We start from the raw sequence: 21,145 nt of genomic DNA, 5'->3' as shown, positions 1-21,145 counted from the left end.
AAATGCCTATTTACTCTGTTCCATCTGACTGCGCAATCCACTGTCTCATCAGCCCAGCCAAGCAATTTATAAACTTGATCTCTACTATAAAATGCATCTAGACATTATCTCACATTTCTTTTAGACTAACATTTCGTTTTCAACAGCGGGGATTTCTATAAACCTTGCTGTCTGACTCTCCGACATTTGCAAAATTGTTTCAATATTCAAATTCGATCTCCAGCTGTCCGATAGTTTTTATTACAGAAGTCGGCTTTTTAATTATGCACTTGAATATTTATCCTCGTTGTAGGTCTTGCAAACTCATTTTGGGAGATGAATGTGGTTTGATGTTGTGGGATTATTATATAGTCTGTGACTACCAACCCATTACCCTCCTCATACCCTGGGTGGTGTTACCAGGCATTGGTTATCAGCCAGCAGCAGAGGAAGGTTTGTTGGGCACCTGTTACTTAGAGACAGGTATAGACAGACGTCAGGGTTGCTAACGGATCAGTGGCCTACTTGTTCACTATCCATGAACATGTCTCCATGAGGATGTAAAAAGCTCTGGAATAGTGGAAGTGCAAATGTCAATTTCTTTTTTGCTGGATAGAAGCGACACAGACAGTCTTCATGAATTAAAAAACGAATTGGGTACTGGTACCTAAAAAGGTAATGTTACACAAACATTTGAAGATTTGTTTTACTTGTTTGACCCGTCTATGAATTTGAGAGTGGTTACATTTCACCAGCCCCATTCCTTATCTTTATACTAAACTGGGCTGAAACGCTGACTGACTGACTCATAGAATCTGTATCATGATGAGTTTAACCTTAAGGTGTCAGTAGAGTGTCTGCTGAGGTTCTGCATCGTTCCACCATCAGTCCCCTTCCCTCCCCACAGACTGACAACTGCTGTGGTAGAATTGAAGCAGACACCCAAGGGAGGAATCAACTTGATGTTATGTCAGAAATTACATTTTGAATCAAGTTGAGAATCAATTTTCTAATTACATGACCGGGCCTCTGGCAGGCAGCGAATTATCAGGACCAATGAAGGCTGTGTTTTAGATCCGAACTAAAGCAAACACAATTACTGGGTCTTGCTAAAGGGATTTCCATTGATACAAATAACAACCTTCAACCTGACTGGAGAAAGGGGAGCAGCCCTGAGATTGGTAATCCCAAACTGTCACTACAGTGGTAGGAATAAATTCAATCCATTCCAGAAATCCAGGAAGTGAATTGAAGATAATGGACAGTTTTCAATTCATGAATTGACTTTATTGAAAACGGAATAGACCCGAACCTTGGCCACTACAGTTGTCTGTCTATCACTGTCTCTTCTTAATAGACTGTCACTGGAATTAACATTGAACATTGCTCTATTCAGTAAAGTCAGACAATAGTGAAACAGAGCGATATTGTGTGGATTCCATGCTAGCCTCTTCTGGCTTTGGTCATCTAATGAGAATACTGCTCTGCTGAAATAGCTTGGCCAGATAGCAGATTCTCTTTACAGTGTACCTGTTAATTAAAGGGCTACTCTAAAATAGATGGAGCTACGGATGCAAGAACTGACCATACATGAGATCAAAATGGTAGTTTGAACCATGTTTTGAAGCTCTACAATGTTTGTTTATAAATTGATTACAAACAATAAAGTAAAACAACCTTACATTTTGGGTTCTTATGGTGTCAAACAGTTGAACTAAGCTCAAGAGGTTAAGTTACATTAATCAACAATCAATGACCATATATCATTAAGTAAAAGTAAAAACAAATGGATGTACCAATCCCAGATTGCCCGTTTAAGGACTTCCATATGATAGCAGGTACATTCTGCCTCAGGTAGAAACACTAATGGAGTCAGTAGTAGAAGTCTGTCAGTAGAAGGATTTGGAGAGCAATGGGGTTACGAGAGTGATGCTCCCTCCCAGTCTCATATAAATAATGATTGTCCTGCACTGCTAAACAATAAGAATGCTTTGTGGGTCTTTATAAAACATTTTGATGGTTATATGAAATTAAACCCTTACATTTTTGGTTTTATATAGCACCATTTCTTCTAGCAGTGTGATGGCTCCTGTTTGAACCCTGGCATAGTCCCGGTGTTTGATGCTGAATCATGTTGTTAAACATGTTTCAAATGCACCCAAAATGTAATGATTGATTCAATTCTCTATCTCCACTAGTAAGTTAACTGTTGATATATAGTACATACCCACATTTCCCATCCGCTAACTAGCTAGTCATTTCACACACACACACACACACACACACACACACACACACACACACACACACACACACACACACACACACACACACACACACACACACACACACACCCACACACACACACACACACACACACACACACACACACACACACACACACACACACACACACATATTTATTAATGACAGATCAGAGGCTCCCTGGATGAAAGGCCTGTTGCTAGAAGACCCTGGCTGTCACAGCTGAGAGGCCATTATTACAGAGAGCATGGCATGTCACCATGTCAAGGTGTTACACCGCCCTCCCCCTAGGAACATACAGAGATGTATGTTCCTAGCTCTCCCCCACCCTCCATTTTGTGCGTGCAGAGTAAGATTTAATGTATATGAGTATGTGTGTTTGTCCTGTGTGTGTGTGTGGGTGTGTGCATTGCTGTGTCTCGGGTAAGTGTGTGTGTGTGTAGCTGATGTGAAATGATTAGCTAGTTAGTGGAAGTAGTTGTTTCCATTACTCTGCAAGGGCCGCGGCTTTTGTGGAGCAATAGGTAACGGTGCTTCTTGGGTGGCAGTTGTTGATGTGTTCAAGCCCAGGTTGGGACAAGGAGAGGGACAGAAGCAATTTTGTTACGTGTGTGTGTGTTAGTGTGTATGAGTGTTTGTGAGTGTATGTATGAGTGATGCCTACATCTCAGGCCCACTAAAACGGGGGTCTAACCCCCACTCAACGTTGCCACCTAGTGTGTTGTTAATTAAATGCAAATTGTGTGCCATGTTAGCCAGAGTCCTCTCTCAACCTTGTCTCCTCTGCTCCCCTCCCTTGGTTCTCTAGCGCTCTGAGTTCATTAACTGGCTGGTAAGTGGAGGCTTGCATGGGCTGTGAGAATTGAAGGAGCAGTTTGATTTGTCACCTCTCCGTGTTATTTCACTGTTCTTCATTTTCCAGAAGTAATGGAACAATTATGAAACAATTTTCCAATTCCGTTATTATCTTATTATCTTATTAAAACACTGCTTTGATCTGAAGTTTCTGTTCATTCCCGTGTGGAATTACTTTAAAAAAATATCATTTGTGACACTATAATGACAAAAATTCATCTTTGTTTTCAAATAGATTGAGCAGAGAGTATCCCTTGAAAGCCTTACAAAGCTCAAGCTGGCATTTGAGGTACATTTCTGCTATGGTTTGAGAATGTGTTGTTGGGATGACCTAGTATTGTCATTCCTTATGGATATATGCGTTGAATTCCAATCGAACCCTAGCCAATCCTATAGATCTGAGAGGATTGGTAGGCGGAAGCAATTTGGCAACATTTCTATCCAGTCAATCAGAAGGCAAGATGAAGCTATTACTATATTGCATATCCAATCCTCAAATCTACAGAAGTAGGGGCTGGGGGTCGATTTGGAATTCAGTGATCCAATGCATTTAATGACACCTTCTCCTCTGCAGGAATTTGAAATGGGTGGCCTGAAATCACTGGATGTGTTCAACTTTGGACTGATAGTGAAGAAGTGTTTGGGCTTAAACAACATAGTAAGTGTCAATGGAACTGGAAAAGCACCAAGACGACGCAACTTTTAATTATAAGACAGACCGATTAATAAATGGCTGGATCTCTGGCCCTTATCTCTGCCTCTGTCATTCTCTCAATTCAATGGGCTTTATTGGCATGGGAAACACATGTTTACATTGCCAAAGTGAAATAGAACTCTCTTCCCCTCTCTCGTGCAGTCTCTCTCTCTCTCTCTCTCTCTCTCTCTCTCTCTCTCTCTCTCTCTCTCTCTCTCTCTCTCTCTCTCTCTAAATAAAATAGTTTTCTATTTATCACACTGTAAATGTTTCATTGTATTTTCAACAACCCTGATAATGATGTCTGGACTCAGCTATGTTGTTGTTGTCTGTCCCATCATTCCTTTGTTCTGTGAACATCAGAACAACGCCCAGATCCAAGAACTATTCATGAAGATTGATTATTCTGGCCAGGGGAGGATTGAATGGGTGAGATGATGAGATTAATTTCCTTTACTCAGGTCACAAACTATTTATTCCCCTTAGAGTGGAATGGTGACAGCCCAAGGAAAGCAACTGACAAAATATTAAGTACAATTTCCATGAAACTGGCCTTCAAAATGTTTGGGTTTGATTCCATGTCTAACAAAGATTTTATTTTAGCCTGATCCCAGGAATTTAGTTTGATACCCCATTTATAGAGTATACTATACATATATGTATGTCACAACTGCTGATGATCACTCTTGAGTTGCAGTTCTATCATACACCACACATGTTTTCAATAACTATTATCTCGATGTTCCCTTTGATATGTCTCATGTTATTTGTCATATGTATTCGCACTGCTTGCCTGCATTATTGCCTATTGCAGCTTGTGGAATAAATTAAGTACTATATTGATTTGACATTGCCCTATCTTCTGCAGGATGAGTTCTGTACGTACATGCAGTTGGAGTACACAGAGAAGGAGGAGTCAGTGTTGCGCGGCAAACAGGTGGCGTTCTCCCTGCCAGCCACGGTCAGGGCCCTAGGCCACGGAGAGCCCGTTCTGCGCATCCACTCCACCCCCGATGGCACCATCATCACCGTCCGCGAGGATGGGGCTGTCTACTACTGGAGCCCCGAGCTCAACCTGAAGAGGAGCAAGAGCGTGTTTGTGTGTGTGTGTGTGTGTGTGTGTGTATGTGTGTCAGTGAGTAGTTTTGAAGTGTGAGGAAGTAAACTTGTCCTTTTTTATGTAGGACCACACCCTTCTCAGAGGAGCATGTATGTAGTTTGGAAATGTGTTTTGATTTTTGCATCAATTAATTAAATGATTTGCTTTGAATGCAGCATGAAAGACCTGTGAGCAGAAAACCAAAATGGGCAACTGATTTTATCACCATGCCACAGTACAACAAACTTATCATGGGAACAGGGTAAGAACTGTATTGTCTGTTTCAGAATGTAGGCTTAGCTGAAAAGTAACTAGAGCATTACTTTTGTACAAATTCCTTTCTTTTACTGTCTTGTGTTAGTGCAGCCTGTTGCTATGCACTCTCTTGACAACATCTGTGTTCCACCACTAATCATGGTCAATTCTCAGATCACTGAGTCTCAGTTGAACAGTGTGACCTGTTATACCCATGGTAGCAGTTAGATGTCGCGTCCCAAATGGCATCCTATTCCCTATATGGTGTACTACTTTTGACCATGGGCCCTGTTCAAAAGAAGCGCACCAGGACTAGGGACCAGGGTGCCATTTGGAATGCACACAGGGACAACGTTCCTGTCGGTGTGTCCTGTGTTACAGAGACAGAGAGATCCAGTTGTATGAGCTGTCCTCTCTAGAGCCGTACTGTCAGATCAGTTCCCTGGAGACAGTCCCTCTGAGACTGGACTACTGGTGAGCCTCTAGTCTAGCACGCACTGGCAGTCTAAACCATGTCTCACTAAAACCAGATCACACTCCGGCAGTCTAAACCATGTCTCACTAATACCAGATCACACTCAGGCAGTCTAAACCATGTCTCACTAAAACCAGATCATACTCAGGCAGTCTAAACCATGTCTCACTAATACCAGATCACACTCTGGCAGTCTAAACCATGTCTCACTAAAACCAGATCACACTCTGGCAGTCTAAACCATGTCTCACTAATACCAGATCACACTCTGGCAGTCTAAACCATGTCTCACTAAAACCAGATCACACTCTGGCAGTCTAAACCATGTCTCACTAAAACCAGATCACACTCTGGCAGTCTAACCATGTCTCACTAATATCAGATCACACACTGGCAGCCAAATCCATGTCTCACTAATAGCAGATCACTCACTGGCAGTCTAAACCATGTGTCACTAATACCAGATCATCCACTAGCAGCCTAAACCATGTCTCACTAATTCCAGATCACCCTCTAGCAGTCGAAACCATGTCTCACTAATACGAGATCTCCCACTAGCAGTCTAAACTATGTCTCACTAATACAAGATCACACACTGGCAAGCCTAAACCATGTCTCACTAATAGCAGATCACTCACTGGCAGCCTAAACCATGTCTCACTCGTACCAGATCACACACTGGCAGCCTAAACCATGTCTCACTAATATCAGATCACACACTGGCAGCCTAAACCATGTCTCACTAATACGAGATCCCCCACTAGCAGTCTAAACCATGTCTCACTAATACAAGATCACACACTGGCAGCCTAAACCATGTCTCACTAATATCAGATCACCCACTAGCAGTCTAATCCATGTCTCACTATTATCAGATCACCCACTAGCAGTCTAAACCATGTCTCACTAATATCAGATCACCCACTAGCAGTCTAAACCATGTCTCACTAATATCAGATCACCCACTAGCAGTCTAAACCATGTCTCACTAATATCAGATCACCCACTAGCAGTCTAAACCATGTCTCACTAATATCAGATCACCCACTAGCAGTCTAAACCATGTCTCACTAATATCAGATCACACACTGGCAGTCTAAACCATGTCTCACTAATATCAGATCACACACTGGCAGCCTAAACCATGTCTCACTAATATGAGATCCCCCACTAGCAGTCTAAACCATGTCTCACTAATATCAGATCACCCACTAGCATTCTAAACCATGTCTCACTAATATCAGATCACCCACTAGCAGTCTAAACCATGTCTCACTAATATCAGATCACACACTGGCAGTCTAAACCATGTCTCACTAATATCAGATCACACACTGGCAGTCTAAACCATGTCTCACTATTATCAGATCACACACTGGCAGTCTAAACCATGTCTCACTATTATCAGATCACACACTGGCAGTCTAAACCATGTCTCACTATTATCAGATCACACACTGGCAGTCTAAACTTGTAATACCAGATCACACACTGGCAGTCTAAACCATGTCTCACTAATGTCTAATCTGATCTGAGACCTGCTTTAGTGTTATTCCTGTCTTTCTCTCCCCGCAGCTACACTGGACCTGATGAGTGTTCTATTTTGTATGGAGACTCCCAGGTAATGTAAATCCTCTCTCTGCTTGACAACAGATTAAATTACCAGAGGGGAAAAGTTAAATGCCACTCGGCTCATTAATTATAAAGGGTTATTTTTCTCTTTCTGCTTTCTAGGGCTGCGTGAATATCATATTAATTACCTCCGTGGGGGAGACTCTGAGGTAAACATGTTTTTTTATATTAACTTTATGCATCTATTGAACAACCACAGGAATGCATCATCATCTTAAAGGCACATTGTTAAGTCAATAAAAAAGTATTAGGAAAAAAGGCTAATGTAACTGAAAATGGCTGTCTACTGTTTCCATGGCGATTTATAGCTTAATAGCCTAATTTGAGGTTTTGGGTGATAACAAATCTACTATTTCAGTTTTTTGATTATGTGCTACTAAGAGGGTGGTTTGCACACAAATAGAAACATTTCAAAGTATTCCTTTTTTAATTTGTATAATCTTTGCTGGTAAGTAATTATGGGAATGTGATGTCATTGAACAGATTGGTCGCACTCGCACAGAATGTGTGACAGCCAAACATCTCTGTGCCAACACTGTAACTGTAACTAGAATTTAGTGCTATTTCATACTGGTTCTACATCTTTATTTGCAGAATGTGGAAGAAATTACCAAAAATTGAGAATGTGCCTAACATAGGGATAGACAACGCAGTGATTTCTCAGAATGTGACATACATTCGATGGAAGGTCCACCAGGACTGGGTGACAAAGGTGATGTTTAGCATTTCTCGATGTACACTGGGATACCTGTTTGTCTATCTATGGAATAACCATTTCTGTCTGTTAGATGATTGTGTATGGTACAATCAGGGGGACCCCCCTCTCCCCATAGACTCAACATGAATACTGGCCCTGATGCACAAATATGCCCACTATAGTACTTTTGCTTGATCATTTTTACACACTTCACCAGCTGAAATGTTGTGAGTCAATAAGTACTCAACCCCCTTGTTATGGCATGCCTAAATAAGTTCAGGACTAAAAATGTGCTTAACAAGTCGCATAATAAGTTGCATGGACTCACTGTGTGCAATAATATTGTTTAACATGATATTTGAATGAATACCTCATCTCTGTACTCCACATATTATCTGTAAGGTCCCTCATTCAAGCAGTGAATTTCAAACACAGATTCAACCACAAAGACCATGGAGGTTTTCCAATGCCTCGCAAAGAAGGGCACCTACTGGTAGATGGTTATAAAGAAACAGACTTTGAATATCCCTTTGAGCATGGTGAAGTTATTAATTACAAATTGGATAGTGTATCAATACACCCAGTCACCACAAAGATACAATAAACCTTCCTAACTCAGTTGCGACGAGGAAGGAAACCACTCAGGAATTTCACCATGAGGCCAATGGTGACTTTAAAACAGTTACAGAGTTTAATGGCTGTGATAGGAGAAAACTGAGGATGGAACAACATTGTAGTAACTACACAATACTAACCTAAATGACAAAGTGAAAAGAAGGAAGCCTGTACAGAATAAAAAAATATTCCAAAACATGCATCCTTTTCGCATTAAGGCACTAAAAGTAAAGCTGCAAAGAATGTGGCAAAGAAATTAACTTCATGTCCTGAATACAAAGCGTAATGTTTGGGGCAAATCCAACACAACACATCACATAATACCACTCTTCAGATTTTCAAGCATGGTGGTGGCTGCATCATGTTATGGGTATGCTTGTCATCATTAAACATTTTATATTAAAAGAAGGAGAATAGAGCTAAGCACATGCAAAATCCTTGAGGAAAACCTGGTTCAGTGTGCTTTCCAACAGAGACTGGGAGACAAATTCACCTTTCACCAGGACAATAACCTAAAACACAAGGCAAAATATACACAGGATTTACCTACCAATGTTCCTGAGTGGTCTAGTTACAGTTTTGACTTAAATTGCCTTGAAAATATATTGCAAAACTTGAAAATGACTGTCTAGCAATGATCAACAACCAACTTGACAGAGCTTGAAGAATTTGTATAAGAATAATGTGCAAATATTGTACAATCCAGGTGTGTAAAGCTTTTATTAGAGACCCACTGTCATAATAGTTGAAGCCGTGTTGAATGGACCAAACTGCAGGCAGAATGTGGATACTCATCTCTTAATGTAAAGAATAATAAATTAAAGCAAAGTATACACAGGAAACCAATAAACACGAAACTCACGACAGGCTTACTACAAACAAAAAGACTAGCAGTGTTAGCACAACCACCCACAAACCCAAGTGACAAACATAGTCCTAAATATATGACTCCCAATCAGGAACAACGATCCCCAGCTGTTCCTGATCAGGAGTCACAAGACTAACCCAGAAACAGACATACTAGACAACCCATACAGACTTCTTCTGCCACGTCCTGACCAAAATACTACACCACTACTCCCTCTGCTGGTCAGGACGTGACCCCCACAGCTGTAATCACTATCAAAGGTGATTCTAACATGTATTGACTCAGGGGTGTGAATACTTAAATTTTATATTTCTGTATTTCATTTTCAATAAATTTGCAAACATTTCTGAAAACATGTTTTCACTTTGTTATTATGGAGTATTGTGTGTAGATGGGTGAGACAATAATCAATTTAATTCATTTTGAATTCAGGCTGTAACACAACATAATGTGGAATAGGTCAAGGGGTATGAATACTTTTTGAAGGCACTGTATGTATATTTTCCTAATTTTTACACACAACAATACCTTGAGATTTCTTTAAAATTTTAGGTGAAATATTTTCCAAACATTTGTGCGATTGTTTCCACCTCCAATCATGAAGCCTCTTCCCTCGTCATAGGTAATTACTCATTGTCACATCCATATTCTCATCTCAGCTGGATGTATTCAAGTTCAAACTCACTTCTGGTGTGCAGGCCCTTTGGTCTGGTGGTCTAAGTACATTTATGGTTCAATACTTGTCTTCAACCTTCCCACATTGTCTTCACCTAATTTTTCTTCCACACTGTTTCTAATGGTTTTTGAATAAAGCACTTTTTTAATCTACAAAAATACATAGAAATTCACTTCTGGTATGGGAGTTAGGTTGTAGAGCACAGGTTATGAAAATAATATTGGTCATTGTATGGATTTCTGCCTCATAACCTGAAAAGGATGTGTTTACCTAAAAACAACAATTAATCCAGTATATTTAATGTGCAGATGCACCTGTCAAAAACTACAGTCTCCATGTAATAGAATTTGTGTTAATCTGTTCTGAATAACATTCTGGAAGGCGATGACTCATGACTTATCTATCAAGTTGTGTGTGTGTGTGTCTGTTGACGTGTCTATGTACACTACCGTTCAAAAGTTTGGCGTCACTTAGAAATGTCCTTGTTTTTGAAAGAAAGCAAATTTTTTGTCCATTAAAATAACATCAAATTGATCAGAAATACAGTGTAGACATTGTTATTGTTGTAAATTACTATTTTAGCTGAAAACGGCTGATTTTTTAAATGGCATATTTACATAGGCGTACAGAGGGCCATAATTAGCAACCATCACTCTCCTGTGTTCCAATGGCACGTTGTGTTAGCTAATCCAAGTTTATCATTTTAAAAGGCTAATTGATCATTAGAAAACCCTTTTGCAATTATGTTAGCACAGCTGAAAACTGTTTCCTGATTAAAGAAGCAATAAAACTGTCCTTCTTTAGACTAGTTGAGTATCTGGAGCATCAGCATTTGTGGATTCAATTACAGGCTCACAATGGCCAGAAACAAAGACCTTTCTTCTGAAACTCTTCTGAAACCAGTTTGAGCTCCCTTCACAGAACAGCGCAAACGGGGTCTAACCAGAATAGAAAAAGGAGTGGGAGGCCCCGTTGCACAACTTAGCAAGAGGACAAGTACATTAGAGTGTCTAGTTTGAGAAACAGATGCCTCACAAGTCCTTAATTGGCAGCTTCATTAAATAGTACCCGCAAAACACCAGTCTCAACGTCAACAGTGAAGAGGCGACTCCGGGATGCTGGCCTTCTAGGCAGAGTTGCAAAGAAAAAGCCATATCTCAGACTGGCCAATGAAAATAAAAGATTAAGATGGGAAAAATAACACTGACACTGGACAGAGGAACTTTGCCTAGAAGGCCAGCATCCCGGAGTCACCTCTTCACTGTTGACGTTGAGACTGGTGTTTGTGGGTACTATTTAATGAAGCTGCCAGTTAAGGACTTGTGTGGCGTCTGTTTCTCAAACTAGACACTAATGTACTTGTCCTCTTGCTCAGTTGTGCACCGGGGCCTCCCACTCCTCTTTTTATTCTGGTAAGAGACAGTTTGCACTGTTCTGTGAAGGGAGTAGTAAAAAGCGTTGCACGAGATTTTCAGTTTCTTGGCAATTTCTCGCATGGAATAGCATTCACTTCTCAGAACAAGAATAGACTGATGAGTTTCAGAAGAAAGGTCTTTGTTTCTGGCCATTTTGAGCCTGTAATCGAACCCACAAATACTGATGCTCCAGATTCTCAACTAGTCTAAAGAAGGACAGTTCTAGTGCTTCTTTAATCAGAACAACAGTTTTCAGTTCTGCTAACATAATTGCAAAAGGGTTTTCTAATGATCAATTAGCCTTTTAAAATGATAAACTTGGATTAGCTAACACAACGTGCCATTGGAACACAGGAGTGGTGGTTGCTGATAATGGGCCTCTGTACACCTATGTAGATATTCCATTTTAAAATGCTACAATAGTAATTTACAACAATAACAATGTCTACACTTTTTCTGATCAATTTGATGTTATTTTAATGGACAAAAAATTTGCTTTTCTATCAAAAACAAGGACATTTCTAAGTGACCCCAAACTTTTGAATGGTAGTGTCTGTCTGTCTGTCTGTCTGTCTGTCTGTCTGTCTGTCTGTCTGTCTGTCTGTCTGTCTGTCTGTCTGTCTGTCTGTCTGTCTGTCTGTCTGTCTGTCTGTCTGTCTGTCTGTCTGTCTGTCTGTCTGTCTGTCTGTCTGTCTGTCTGTCTGTCTGTCTGTCTGTCTGTCTGTCTGTCTGTCTGTCTGTCTGTCTGTCTGTCTGTCTGTCTGTAAGAGTGTAGGTATGCTCATATATTAAACAGCATATTAGTACTTTGTTTAATTTATATAATTGAATGTATCACTTAAGATTTTGAAACAACACACTCCGATCTCACGCCCAGGTTGCGTTCTCCCGTCCACCAACATCGAGCAGCAGATGAGGGAGATCAGGGAGGTGTGTCGGGATGGGAAGGCCAAGAGGGCCCTTTCTAATAACAATGGGTCTCCTCAGCCCCGGGCATCATGTGACCAGACCGTCTTCCCTGTCTACAAGGGCATCATGACCTTTGACCTCAGCAAACAGCACAACCTGCTGGTGACCGGAGGGATGGACAGGGTGCTGCGTCTGTGGAACCCCTACGTCCCTGGGTGAGGAAACGCACAGGAAACTCTTATTTCTCTGAATGCTACTGGGTGTACAGGCTTTTCATCCAGCCCTGTAGTAAGGCACCGGCATGGTTAAAGGAACACTCTGTTGTTGTTCTATAACAGGAAGCCCACAGGTGTGTTAAAGGGACACTCTATAGTTGTTCTATAACAGGAAGCCCACAGGTGTGTTAAAGGGACACTCTGTTGTTGTTCTATAACAGGAAGCCCACAGGTGTGTTAAAGGGACACTGTTGTTGTTCTATAACAGGAAGCCCACAGGTGTGTTAAAGGGACACTCTATAGTTGTTCTATAACAGGAAGCCCACAGGTGTGTTAAAGGGACACTCTGTTGTTGTTCTATAACAGGAAGCCCACAGGTGTGTTAAAGGGACACTGTTGTTGTTCTATAACAGGAAGCCCACAGGTGTGTTAAAGGGACACTCTGTTGTTGTTCTATAACAGGAAGCCCACAGGTGTGTTAAAGGGACACTCTGCTCCCATCTTCTACCTCTTCATCTCCTCAGAGGAAAACCGTATATTTTCTGTCTCTATGGACAACACTGCCAAGGTGGGTCACCATTTACTTCTCCTTCGAACTACAACTTATTGCCTGACTTTCCTCAAAATTGGTCTTCTTTTGAGATAAATCCACACCCTTGGCCATCAGTTTGGTAGACGCAGCTGTAGGCCAGAATCCATGAATGGAAAAGATGAGCACCATGTAATGTAATCTAGACTCGTGGTGCTCATCTTATACCATTCGTTTTGGGTTGAAAAGTGGAGGCATATAGCTGTATCTACACAACCGATAGCGAGGAATGTGAACTCATCTTAACCTTAGACTACTTTTGAGGTCTGAAACATCTGAAAACGTTGGCTTTGGAGTGTAATGGCCTTTTAAATAATTGATGACTGTCTGTCTTTCAGATCTGGGATATCCATGACCATAGCTGCCTCATCACAGCCCACCCCAAAGCCAGCCTCATCCGTGGAGACATGTCTGCATGCCTGTATTCTCCTTCCACCAAGGCACTGTACATCGCAGCAGACTCGCTAGCGCTGCTCTCTCTCAGGACCAGGTTGATTACTTTGCTACTGGGCTGTATCTTAAATGCCCCCCTATTCCATGTATGATGCACTACTTCTTTCTGGTCAAACGAAATGCACTTTATAGGGAATAGGGAGCCATTTGTTACCATCAGGGTGCCCCTAAATAGGGAATATACTGTCAAATTTGCCCCTGGGAGTTAATAAGGCATATTTGTTCAACTAGGGCAGGAATGGGCAACTTTGATGGGACTGGGGGCCACAAAAAAACAGAACTCATCATGAGGGGCTGCAGTGGCTCGTGGATCTGTGTACCCACATCCAAACCCTCCACGGGGGGAAAATGTTTGCAGTTTTTAATATGATAACTGAGGATCAATGGACCCCACGCCGGTTGGTAATTTGACCATGCTTACTACAAGTTTAGATAGCTGGCCGCTAGACTAAATTACCAATCTAAATAGTTTTTGCTGACTTGAGCTAATTGAGTGACTGCTGATGCACAACCACATTTCAAAATTGCACCTTGTGTATTATATTATTCTTTCTCTCAACAGTAAGTTGACACCCCGATTGAATTCCAAAATATACACTACCGTTCAAAAGTTTGGGGTCACTTAGAAATGTCCTTGTTTTTGAAAGAAAAGCAAAAATGTATGTCCATTAAAATAACATCAAATTGATTAGAAATACAGTGTAGACATTGTTAATGTTGTAAATGACTATTGTTGCTGGAAAAGGCAGATTTTTTAAAAGTAATATCTACATAGGCGTACAGAGGCCCATTATCAGCAACCATCACTCCTGTGTTCCAACGGCACGTTGTGTTAGCTAATCCAAGTTTATCATTTTATAAGGCTAATTGATCATTAGAAAACCCTTTGCAAGTATGATAGCACAGCTGAAAACTGTTGTGATGATTAATGAAGCAATAAAACTGTCCTTTAGACTAGTTGAGAATCTGGAGCATCAGCATTTGTGGGTTGGATTACAGGCTCAAAATGGCCCTTTGCTGTGAGACTCAAAATTGAGCTCAGATGCATCCTGTTTCCATTGATCATCCTTGAGATGCTTCTACAACTTGATTGGAGTCCACCTGTGGTAAATTCAATTGATTGGACATGATTTGGAAAGGCACACAAATGTCTATATAATGTCCCACAGTTGACAGTGCATGTCAGAGCAAAAGCCAAGCCATGAGGTCGAAGGAATTGTCCGTAGAGCTTCGAGATAGGATTGTGTTGAGGCACAGATCTGGGGAAGGGTACCAAAAATGTCTGCAGCATTGAAGGTCTCCAAGAACACAGTGGCCTCCGTCATTCTTTTTTCTTATTTTTTTTATCTTCACCTTTATTTAACCAGGTAGGCCAGTTGAGAACAAGTTCTCATTTACAACTGCGACTTGGCCAAGATAAAGTAAAGCAGTGTGACAAAAACAACAACACAGAGTTACACATGGGATAAACAAACGTACAGTCAATAACACAAAGAAACCAATGATCACTCTGACAGAGCTCTAGAGTAACTCTGGAGATGGGAGAACCTTCCAGAAGGACACCCATCTCCGCAGCACTCCACCAATCAGGCCTTTATGGTAGAGTGGCCAAACGGAAGCCAATCCTCAGTAAAAGGCACATGACAGCCCACTTGGAGTTTGCCAAAATGCACCGAAAGACTCTCAGACCATGAGAAACAAGATTTCTGGTCTGATGAAACCAAGATTGAGCTCTTTGGCCTGAATGCCAAGCGTCCCGTCTGGAGTAAACCTGGCACCATCCCTACGGTGAAGCATGGTGGTGGCAGCATCATGCTGTGGGGATGTTTTTCACCAGCAGGGACTGGGAGACCAGTCAGAATTGAGGGAAAGATGAACAGAGCAAAGTACAGAAAGATCCTTGATGAAAACCTGTTCCAGAGCGCTCAGGACCTCAGACTGGGGCGAAGGTTCGCCTTCCAACAGGACAATGACCCTAAGCACACAGCCAAGACAATGCAGGAGTGGCTTCGGGACAAGTCTCTGAATGTCCCTGAGCCTGGACTTGAACATCTCTGGAGAGACCAGAAAATAGCTGAGCAGCAATGCTCCCCATCCAAACTGACAGAACTTGCGAGGATCTGCAGAGAAAAATGGGAGAAACTTCCCAAATACAGGTGTGCCAAGCTTGTAGCGTCATACCCAATAAGACTGGAGGCTATATTCGCTGACAAAGGTGCTGCAACAAAGGGTCTGAATTCTTAAGTAACTTTGATATTTCAGTTTTTTATTTTTAATAAATTAGCAAACATTTCTAAAAACCGGTTTTTGCTTTGTCATTATGGGGTATTGTGTGTAGATTGATGAGGGGAAAAAACGATTTAATCAATTTTAGAATAAGGCTGTAATGTAACAAAATGTGGAAAAAGTCAAGGGGTTTGAATACTTCCCGAATGCGCCGTACATATTGCCCATCCCGGAACTAGGGCAACATGAGAGGGAAATATACTAGGATTAAGTACATAGAATAATATATTAGGATTATAGGGAATAATGTTACAGATGAGAGAACCCAGGTTTTAACCAAAGAGACAAAGATTTGTTATCATAAGTTATTCAGGTCGAGGTAATGGTTTTCACATCTCTCCTTTTCTCATGTGTTCAACTCTTCTCTTCACCATCTCTCTCTGGTCACCATTTATCTTCTCCCCTCACCATCTCTGCTCTTCTTTCTTCTCCATTGCTCTCGTCTCTACTGCTCATCATGTCTGTCCAGTCTTCTCCTCAACATCTCTCCTCTGTCCTCTTCACCTTCTTACTCCTCTTTTCTCCTCACCACCTCTCATCTCTTGTCCTAACAATCTTCCTCTCCTCTCTCCTCCTCACCATCACTCTCCTCTTTTCTCCTTCAGCCCCCAGCCCCAGGGACATCTGATCGTGTCTCACATGGAGCCTGTGTTGTGCTGCGGGTATAGCCACGAGTTCAGACAGGTCGTCAGCTGCACAGAAGGATCCGTAAGTTTTAAGTAATTCTCACCTCGGAACCCTTTATTTATTCCCCTCTTTAAAAAAAAGCGGGGGAATGGATTTCAGTTTCTTAGACTTTATTTCAACAGTTGGGAAGGAGACGGACAGAATCCCCGTCACAGGGGCATTGTGCTGTCCGGAGTCGGCTACATAGACCAGTACTCCAAACTCCGGCACTGAGACCCTTTATCACAGGACATAATTCCAGCAAATGCTGCAGTAGATACTGGTCCCACAGACATAATTACGTACACATAGAACTAGTAATAGTAATTTAATATGATCTCTGTGGTCCCACCCATATACTATATAAAGATTTTCTGAACACTACACATATATTCTATACGATATGTCATTGGTCACACCACATGTTGTCTAACTGATCCTAGGTGGTGAAGGTGTGGGATTTCGACACAGGGAGCCATGTGTTTGAATTTGGTGGTGCCCACGGACAGTCTGCCATTACCTGTATGACTTTTGACCCCAAGGGAAGGAGGTATGGACGCTCTTTTTAATGACTGATTATTGCAATGGGATATTTTCCCGTAAGTGCAATGTGACCATACTGTTGCCTCCCTAATGGAAGCTCAGAGTAATGACGAAAATGAAGAGTGATGAAGAGGGTGCACTGCAGATGGTATTTTGTTTGTATTGTGGTGTTTGCCTTATTTTATTCAAAATGAAACAAACAAAAATATGTTTCAATAAATGTTTGAAAGAAAGAAATAAGATTAATCTTCCTCATTACAGACTGGTCACTGGGGGGAGAGATGGCTTTCTAAAGATCTGGAACTTTAACAATGGTCAGTGTCTGAAGATACTAAAAAAGGGTGAGTACATTCTAATTCATATCTCACAGTATAAAGGTGGTGTTAGGAGCATTACAGTGTTCAGGATTTTTGTCTTCTCTCTGTTATATGCTACATAAGGTGATTTGGTAACACTTTACTGTAGCCCCCTTATGTACGCATTCATAAAGCCATTATTACAGCTTTATAATACATTATAACATCTGTCATAGGCAGTCATAAACATTATGAACAACAGCATAAGCCATTATAAAGGTAACTATACTTGGCATTATAGATGACAGGCTAATTTGTTGTTGTCCCTTATGTCAACTGCCTCCATAACACAGGCTATATAACCACTAATGTGCTTTAATAGTTTCACATTAACATGTCACACAGATGGGGAGTCCAACGAGGTGTGTGACTGCACCTACCTGACAGTCCACAGAAACACGTGAGTAGAACTAATGATGGATGTGACAACTGTTGATTTGAGAGGAATAATGATTAATCTTAACCTTGTGTAATACATTTCTCCAGGTATGTGATGTCTGTTGGATGGGACCGCAGGATTGACATCTACTCTGTGAGTATAGACGTGAAGAAAAACTATGTGAATGATTTCACTATTGGATTCTATACATTTTTTGACTCCAATGACCCGTCTTCCCCTTAGGACCTATTCAACTTTATTGCCTTGAGATCCCATTTCCATTTTCATTACCTTCTGCATTCTCCTCGCCAGAGCAGAGACTACCTGAGGGTCTGCACCGGTAGCCATGACACATTTTAAGATTTCACAAAAACACATACAAGACAATCTTTGAAAACCCTTCAAGAGTATATTCTGAATATATTATCAGCGAGGAATATAAATGTCCTAATTAAGCATGCCTGCCTCTTTACTTTGCCATACATAAGTAATACATTTTGTATTAGTCTTTGAGTGTTTCCTTGGTTACCAACTTACCATGTAGCCTATCTAACCTCACGATCACATCTGCCTCTTCTTCTACACTATTCTTCAGTATAAGAGACTTCTAAGAATTAAAGGAAGAGGTGATACGTTCTAAAGAATTGACTTTCTATAGAATTCCATATTCCATAGCACTTCAGTGACACTCACACTCTTCCAGGCCTGTAGTACCAAAGCTATAAACAGACCTGTCCACAGAGCTGTAATTCCTCCCACAGAGCCCTTCCATCCCCCTTTGATTCTGAGAGCATCGACAACATCATAAGAGCTGGTTTTCAAAGACTGTCCTTCTCCATAAGTAACCTCTGTAACCACTTTTTGATAAAATAACAAACACCACATAACTATGAGGCATAGTAATCTCGTTCCCAGCCACTTCCATCCAAATTGCCTGGGGACGAGGTCAGAGGCACAGAGACCAGAGCCGTAGAGATGGCAGCCCACTTTACAAAGTCACAAAAAGGGCATCAGAGGGATCCAGTTAGAAATACACACATGCCTCTCTCATTTCTAGACTTCAACAATAGATGGCTGGTTGAAGATCCTAATTTCAAAATGTTAACTGCATGCCATGTATGTTTCCATGCTAGGATTCACCAGACGAGCCTCACCACATCCAGAAGCCTCAGCCCTCATGGCAAGATGATCTGGTGAATAAGGAATGAATGAGGAACATGAATAGGGAACTAGACATGCAATGCCATTCCGAATATATAGGGCTAATCTGAGTGCTTATGAGAGTAAGAATGCTGATCTAGAATCAGTCCCTCCCTGTCCATATAATCTTCTTCATTGTGATCTAAAAGGCTCAACTGATCCTAAATCAGTACTCCTACGTTACGGCCCAAGTTGTCAGCCCCAGTTAGCTTTGATATACTACTGCAGGTCTTAGATGGGGAGCTCCAGTCCTTGAGGGTCTGGTTTTCTCCTTTGCCTGGTACCTAATTCATCCATCATGCCACTGATTCATCCATCATGTCACTGAGTAGTATAAACTTGCGTTCTAAGGTCTAATGATTTAAATTAGACACTGATTTGGAGAACGCATCAAAAACCTGCAGACACTCAGGCTCAGAGGACTGCCCATTCCCGCTGTCGATCATTCAAGCTCTTGTTGGCCAGTGATGTAGAGCTGGCGGGGACGAATAAAGATACATTTAATAGAATAGAATACAATTAAATTCAATACAATAGAATTATAGAATGGAAATATAGAATAGACTAGAATTGAATAGAATTATAGAATATAATTGAATGGTCTTACTGTAATGTCTCCAGAGGAGGGGCCACATAGAGGACATCCTGTGTGTAGCCCAGTGTCCCCCCTCCCTTCTGGCCACCAGCAGCTATGACGGGGAGGTCATTGTGTGGAACCTGGTCTCCGGACACATCCAGTGTCGCTTTGCCAGCCCTCTGCAACCTGACTGCTGCCATGCCCAAGGTCAGATCACACTATCAAACCGGAGTGGTTCGCCTGCATGCCATAGCGCTACCATATTAATAAAAGCTCTTGTCACATGCGCTTATGTTAGCCATTATAAAGACTTTAGAAAACCTGAATTAACATAACTATAGAACACTTAAACTGGTACAACACTTCCACTCATGGATGGGTGGCCAAAAAGAGCTAACTGAAAGCCCCGCCCCCACTAAGCCACACCTCTAAAGAGATGGCACAGGTGGATTCATTATTGTTCCTTGTGTGGGTACAAATATATATACCTTCTTCAATACATTGTCAATTTGTACCTTTTCTACTTAGCAAAGGTACAGATCACCACCAATCATTAGTGTGCCCTACATTTGTACCCTGGGAAACAGAAATGCACCTTGACCGTACCCTTTTTTATTTAGAGTGTAGAACAATCCTCAAGGTAAATAATTGTTTTTCAAAGCTAAATGAGGAATTTACAGTATAAAGGGAATAAGTAAAAAGGGAATAGGAAGAAAAATACAAACTGTGGGATGTTTGTGCCCTATAAGGGATGGATACCTGTGTTCCCAGCATCATCTTCCTGAGGAGCCGAGCATTACATGCTAAGTTCTCCTCCACTGCATGCCTCCTGTCCTCAGGACCCACAGGTCAGTGCCAGGAATCATGAGTTTGATTCCTGCTGGTACTACCCATACGAAAATGTATGCACACATTACTTTAAGTCGATTTGGATTAAAGCATCTGCTAAATGGCATATGATATATTATAAGAAACAAAATGTATTATAATATATTGTGCAGTGCAATTCACAGAGGAATATGTTCTAATGATGTATTATTCTATGTCTTCAAACAAAGGTTGCATTAATTTCTGGAACGTGCTCAACGGTGGGAAATTATTGGCCAACTTCGAGGCAGTATGTGTTACCATGGCAACTTTCCATCTGCTCCTTTTTATGTTAAAACCTTTGGATTTTTCTAGAAACCAGCAATAACACAATTTTATTATAGTACCTTTCCTGAACAAGCAATTATAAATTATTACTCAATGTGTATAAATGCTTTGAAATATATTAGTAACGGTAGTAAATGCTTAAAATGCATATTGTAATGCTAACGTTATAAATGATTGTGCTTATTTATTAATAGTAGCCTATGTACAATATTTATAAAATGTTTGAGGCTTTTTTGTGAACGTTTTGAACCAAGTGTAACTAAAAGAATATGTTCTTCAGTCTAGGTTCCAG

Source organism: Salmo salar, chromosome 20, assembly GCF_965601325.2.
Source record: "Salmo salar chromosome 20, fSalSal1, whole genome shotgun sequence".
Lineage (NCBI taxonomy): Eukaryota > Metazoa > Chordata > Actinopteri > Salmoniformes > Salmonidae > Salmo > Salmo salar.
The sequence above is the reverse complement of the archived record's forward strand: the minus strand, read 5'-3'. Positions refer to the sequence as shown.